The sequence below is a fragment of the Pipistrellus kuhlii genome, unplaced genomic scaffold (genome assembly GCF_014108245.1).
Source record: "Pipistrellus kuhlii isolate mPipKuh1 unplaced genomic scaffold, mPipKuh1.p scaffold_m20_p_2, whole genome shotgun sequence".
NCBI lineage: Eukaryota > Metazoa > Chordata > Mammalia > Chiroptera > Vespertilionidae > Pipistrellus > Pipistrellus kuhlii.
This window is the reverse complement of record NW_023425515.1, coordinates 184,739,432-184,745,356: the sequence shown is the minus strand read 5'-3', so window position 1 is coordinate 184,745,356 and position 5,925 is coordinate 184,739,432.

Sequence of the window (5,925 nt, the reverse complement as noted above, 5' to 3'; positions counted from 1 at the left end):
TAGTGGTATCTGACCTTCTAAGTCAAAAGTTATCTATAACCCAGAGAAATTAAGATTGCACAAAATATTTAACAACATTAGTTACTTGTGGACAAGCAAGGGAAAAGAGGCTATATATATATATATATATATATATATATATATATATATATATATGGAGCCCACCCGGTGTGGCTCAGCAGTTGAGCATCAACCCAGGAACTGGGAGGTCACCAGTTCGATTCCCGGTCAGGACATATGCCCCAGTTTCAGGCTCGGACCCCAGTGGGGGGCATGTGGGAGGCAGCTGATCAATGATTCTCTCTCATCATTGATGTTTCTATCTCTCTCTCCCTCTCCCTTCCAATCTGGAATCAATAAAAATATATTAAAAAATAAATGAAAATAAAAAGCCGAAACCGGTTTGGCTCAGTGGATAGAACCTGAAGGGTCCCAGGTTCGATTCCGGTCAAGGGTATGTACCTTGGTTGTGGGCACATCCCCAGTGGGGGGTGTGCAGGAGGAAGCTGATCGATGTCTCTCATCGATATTTCTAGTTCTCTATCCCTCTCCCTTCCTCTTGTAAAAAAACAATAAAATATATATATTTTTTTTAAACCACAGATTTATTTTTAAAAAAAAATACAGGGGGGTCAGTGTGATGGTTGGGAAGACTGCAAGGAATTCAGCATTGCTGGACCACAAAGGCAGGGAAGACGGACTGTGAGAAAGATGCCAGGGCCAGATAGGAAAGGACCTTCTGTGCCAGGCTGCGGAGCTCAGTCTTCACCCTGCGGCACTGGCAGGGCAAAGAGCCTGTGATGGACTTTGGGCAACAGATCACAGAACCACATTTTCCCTTCCAATAATCGCTGCGGGGCAGCCACTGGGACAGCAGGCTGTCTGGATTTCTCAGCCACACATCTCCCTCACCCACCGCCAGCACATTTCCATCCCCCTTGTCCCGGCAAAGCGGAGGCCCTCGGTGCCCGTGAAATCCCACTCTTGGCCCCTGTTGTCTGATTCAAACCTCCAAACCCGGCTCCAGTCGGATTTTCATCTGGCGGCGGCTTTGCTCTGTCAACAGTTTTAGCAAAACCTCCTGCCACCTCTGCTGGCAATGCAGAGATAGCGCGTCTGACAGGGCTGTGGATGAAGGATGTCGCTGCCCTGGGGAAATTGGTCTGTCTCCTGCCAGGAGGAGACAAAGGTATTGAAACGGTGCCAGGCGAGAAGGTCAGAATGCCCTTGGCGGGTGTGGGTTTTTTCCTTGTCGTTTTCCATTCTTCCATTAGCGTCAGCTTTCCCCCCCTGACACCGTGTCCTATGGGGAAGGTTAAGAGAGGCTTCTTATGTATTTTACGAAAACTACACAGTCTCGCTGCCTGGACAGTAAAGGAAGGTACAATGAAGGCAGAAGGGCGCCCACAGAGCAGAGTGTAGAACAGGGAGACCCCTGTGGTCTCGTCAGCAACCCCCCTACCTTCTCTAGTTCTATGGCTGAGCCTAGGAAAGCCTGTCTGGTACCTGGGGATGTTTAATAATGGTTAGGGCCCTAGCAGATTAGATGGAGACTAATCTACCAGGGCCCTTCAGCCTGGGGACTGAAGGATCCCAGTTCAATTCCTGTCGAAGGCACATGCCCGGGTTTCCCAAGTAGGGGGTGTGCAGGAGGCAGCTGGTCAATGATTCTCTCTCATCATTGATGTTTCTATCTCTCTCTCTCCCTCTCCCTTCCTCTCTGAAATCAATAATATATATACATATATATATATATATATATATATATATATATATATATATATATATAATTGAAACATCGATGAGAGAGAAACATTGATCAGTTGCCTCCTGCACAGCCCCCACTGGGGACGTGCTCGCAACCAAGGTACATGCCCTTGATCAGAATCGAACCTGGGACTTTTCAGTCCACAGGGTAACGCTCTATCCACTGAGCCAAACCAGTTTTGGCAATAAAATATATATTTAAAAAATAATAATAACGGTCTAGGGATGAGTGACACTCTCCTATAGAATATTAAGTCTTCAGTATAAACAGATACCTCAGCAGAAAACCACGTACCATATCCCAATTTCCCCTTCTTGGGACAGCTCGGCCCTTGCAGCCCCTCGCAGCCTTGGCTGGCCCTCGCAGTCCCAGCTCCGTCTGAAAGGTCCTTCGGCTGTTTGGTCTAATTAGCATATTAGCTCTTTATTATATAGGATATCTTTTCCATTGGTTTTTTTGGAGAGTGAAAGAATGAGGGAAAGACAAGAGAGAAATATCAATGTGAGAAAAACACATGGATTGGTTGCCTTCTGCACGAGCCCCGACCAGGGGCCTGGCCGGGGAGGAATCTGCAACTGAGGTACATGCCCTTGACTGGAATTGAACCCAGGACCCTTCAGCCCACAGGCCTGCACTCTACCTACTGAGCCAAACCAGCTAGGGCTCAACAGAGAGTTTTAAATTGTAATTTGAAATTTTCTGAGATCAATAAAGAAAATTAATATCTGATTTCCATGTGTCTCTGTGTCTACATAGGAAATATCCAAACCTGTTTAGAATTTCTATGAGTTTATCTGAGCCAAACTAATGACAATTGCTGGAAAGAAAAATGTCACTGGATTGAGAAAATGCTCTGGAGAATGGCAGTTTCACAGCTTATTTTATTTTATTTTTAAAAATATATTTTTTATTGATTTCAGAGAGGAAGAGAGAGAGATAGAAACATCATTAATGAGAGAGAATCATTGATTGGCTGCCTCCTGCACACCCCCTACTGAGGATGGAGCCTACAACTCAGGCATGTGCCCTTGATTATTTCATACATTAAAATAAAAAAGGAGCCGAAACCGGTTTGGCTCAGTGGATAGAGCATCGGCCTGCGGACTGAGGGGTCCCAGGTTCGATTCCGGTCAAGGGCATGTACATTGGTTGCGGGCACATCCCCAGTGGGGGTTGTGCAGGAGGCGGCTGGTCGATATAGCTCTCTCATCGATGTTTCTGGCTCTTGTCCCTCTCCCTTCCTGTCTGTGAAAAATCAATAAAATATATTTTAAAAAAAATAAAAAATAAGAGGAGGAGATATAGAAGGGTTACATGAAATCCGATGGTGGTAGAGTAAGGAAGCAGGAGAAAGCAAAGCGGGGTAGGGAATCTATGATTGGATAAAAAGCAAAATGGAGAGACATGTACCTCTTTGACATTGGTGGATACAGATAGCTAATAATTAATATTTACAGCTTGTGGAGATGGTATTCAGGGAAACAAGATTAACCAGGAGGAGTCTGTGGTCCCTGCTCTAGTGCACTGATCATGCCCTGAGGGTCTGGAAAAGGAGATTATACTGATATTTCAAAGGTATGTGATCTTAGATGCAAAAAGACAATAGACAGGCTCACTTAGGTAAAGACTGGCCTTTGTCAAGGAAGCTACAGGCCTAGGAAGGGACTACCAACCACGACTCTCTATTTTTACTTATAAATATTTTTAATTGATTTCATAGAGGAAGGAAGAAGTAGAAAGAGATAGAAACATCAATAATGAGAGAGATTTCATTGATCGGTTACCTCCTGCACACCCCACATTGGGGACAGAACCCGCAACCTAGGCATGTTTCCCGACCAGGTATTGAACTGTGACCTCGTGGTTCATAGGGTGATGCTCAACCACTGAGCCACGCTGGCCAGGCTACATGACTCTCTTTAGTTAGGAATTTGGGCTGTACAATGGACTTCCACTCCAGACTCATGCTGCCACTGTAGCCACCTGGCTTGAGACGGACGCCACCTCTCCACCCGAGAATGCAGGACTTCCACCAGATGCTCAGTCTGCTGGTTCCCGTCATGTAAGCGCTCCCTTTTCTGTATGTAACCTGCGTGAGACTGTTGGCTTGTGAGGTCTCTCCTAATAAAACTGGCATTGTGGAAAGACACAAACGTGTGTGAGTGACTCCTTTCAGAGACGCCCCCTTGCTCACAGCACCTTTATCTGTGGGAGACAGAAAGGGCCTAAGTAACAGATTACTGAGCTTGACCAGAAAATTCCATGCTGGTTATGTTTCTGGAAGAGGTTGAAACTACAATTAGATTGGGTATCAAATCTGGGTTTGGTATTGTTGTGGGGTCGAATCCTGGGTTCAAAATAAGACCCCTGGAAGCTGATGATTGATTAAAAAAAGCAGGCAAGGATTTATTGAAACACTGGCCAGGACAGCCACGAGAGCACCACAGGCAGGTGGAGTCCACAAGACCGCACCATTCCAGGTGTAGGCAGTCTTTTTAAAGGTTCAAACCACAGGAATTTTCCTTTGTTTTAAATTCTAAAGGCTGGGAACATTGGAATGTGGCCCTATCTTGCCGGTAATACAGAAGCAGAACTCAGGGGTTAATCTCTAAAGGTTATCTATAGTTTCTACCGCTGAAGCTACTGAGTCAGTGGGAATCAATCTTCTGTAATCACCCTATTGTTTAAGCCAGTAAGCGAATGTCGAAGTCAGAATAGTAGAGTTAAAATTCCAACAGCAGTTTTTACCCAAGTATGGTTGCTACCATATTTCAGGTACCATGGGTTTTTAGCAGGAATGTTGCCATTTTGGACCTGTGTGGGATTTTTTTTTATAGGTGAATAAATAATGACCATCCTATATAATAAAGAGATAATATGCAAATTAACCCTCACACCCTCACAAGATGGCTGCCTATAACCAGTCTGGCAGTTGGGTCAGTGAGGGAGACTAAATGACTGAACAATCAGGCTGCATGGAGCAACTAGGTGTGAGAGGCAACAGGCCGGCAGGGGGAGACAGGGGGACAGTTAGGGCTGACTAGGCAGGCAGGCAGGTGAGCGATTAGGAGCCAGCAGTCCAGGATTGTGAGAGGGCCCAAACTGGCAGTCAGATATCCTCCAAGGGGTCCCAGATTGGAGAAGGTGCATGCTGAGCTGAGGGGACCCTCCTATGCATGAATTTTGTGCACTGGGCCTCTAGTTCACATGTGTCAAACACAAGGCCCGCGGGCCAAATCCGTCCCGCCAGGCCTTGCAATGTGGCCCGCACCGCGCTGTCATCACTGCACTCCGCTGCGTTTCCATCACAATGACAGTTTATGACTGTTCAGTAAACCATTCGGCCCACGATTTAGGCTGGATTTTAGATTTTGGCCCCTTCTCTGATTGAGTTCGACACCACTACTCTAGTTTATTGATAATTGTTGAAATTGGTTAATGGGTAGGTACATGGAGTTCACTATACTATTGTATTTTTGTGTATGCTTGAAAATCCCTATTAAATAAAAAACACAAGAAAAAAGGAAGTGAATCCCTTTATCAGCCATTCCTAACAGCTGGTTTGGGTAACAAGGATGTGCCACTAACAAAGCTGTATCATTCAGGCAAGTCCCCCCACATCTTGGGGACTCAGCTCACTCCTCTGAAAAAAATGTGACCTTTGGGTGATATTTCTCTGGGGATCCTAAGAAACTAGCAAGGGCTGTGGGCTTGTAGAGGGGTGTCTAAGGGCATTGGGGAGGGGAAGGACTCAGTAGGCAAGGCAACATGAACTTTAACCTCAGCTCTGACACTGGGACTGCTGACTGTCACTGCCCTTTACATGCTTCAGTTTCCTTGTCTATAAAAATGATATTCCTATCTCCTCGGTGGGAAGATTAAATAAATTAACGGTAGTAAAGAGCCTGGTGGGTGACACTCCAGATTCCCTGGGCCAGCAATGTTCTTTCAGGATTTGCCTGGCATGCAACACCACCACCCCGGGTCTAAAGTGCAAAAGGGCAAGAAACTATCCAGCGCCAGGTTCGCGCACAGCGCCCTCGCGCGTTCAGCGCTGGAACTGCAGGACACGTGACCCCGCCCATCGCCACCCCATGCACGCGCACGCGCCGAGGCACCGCCCCTGCATGCGCACGCGCCTGCGCAGAGGCGCCGCC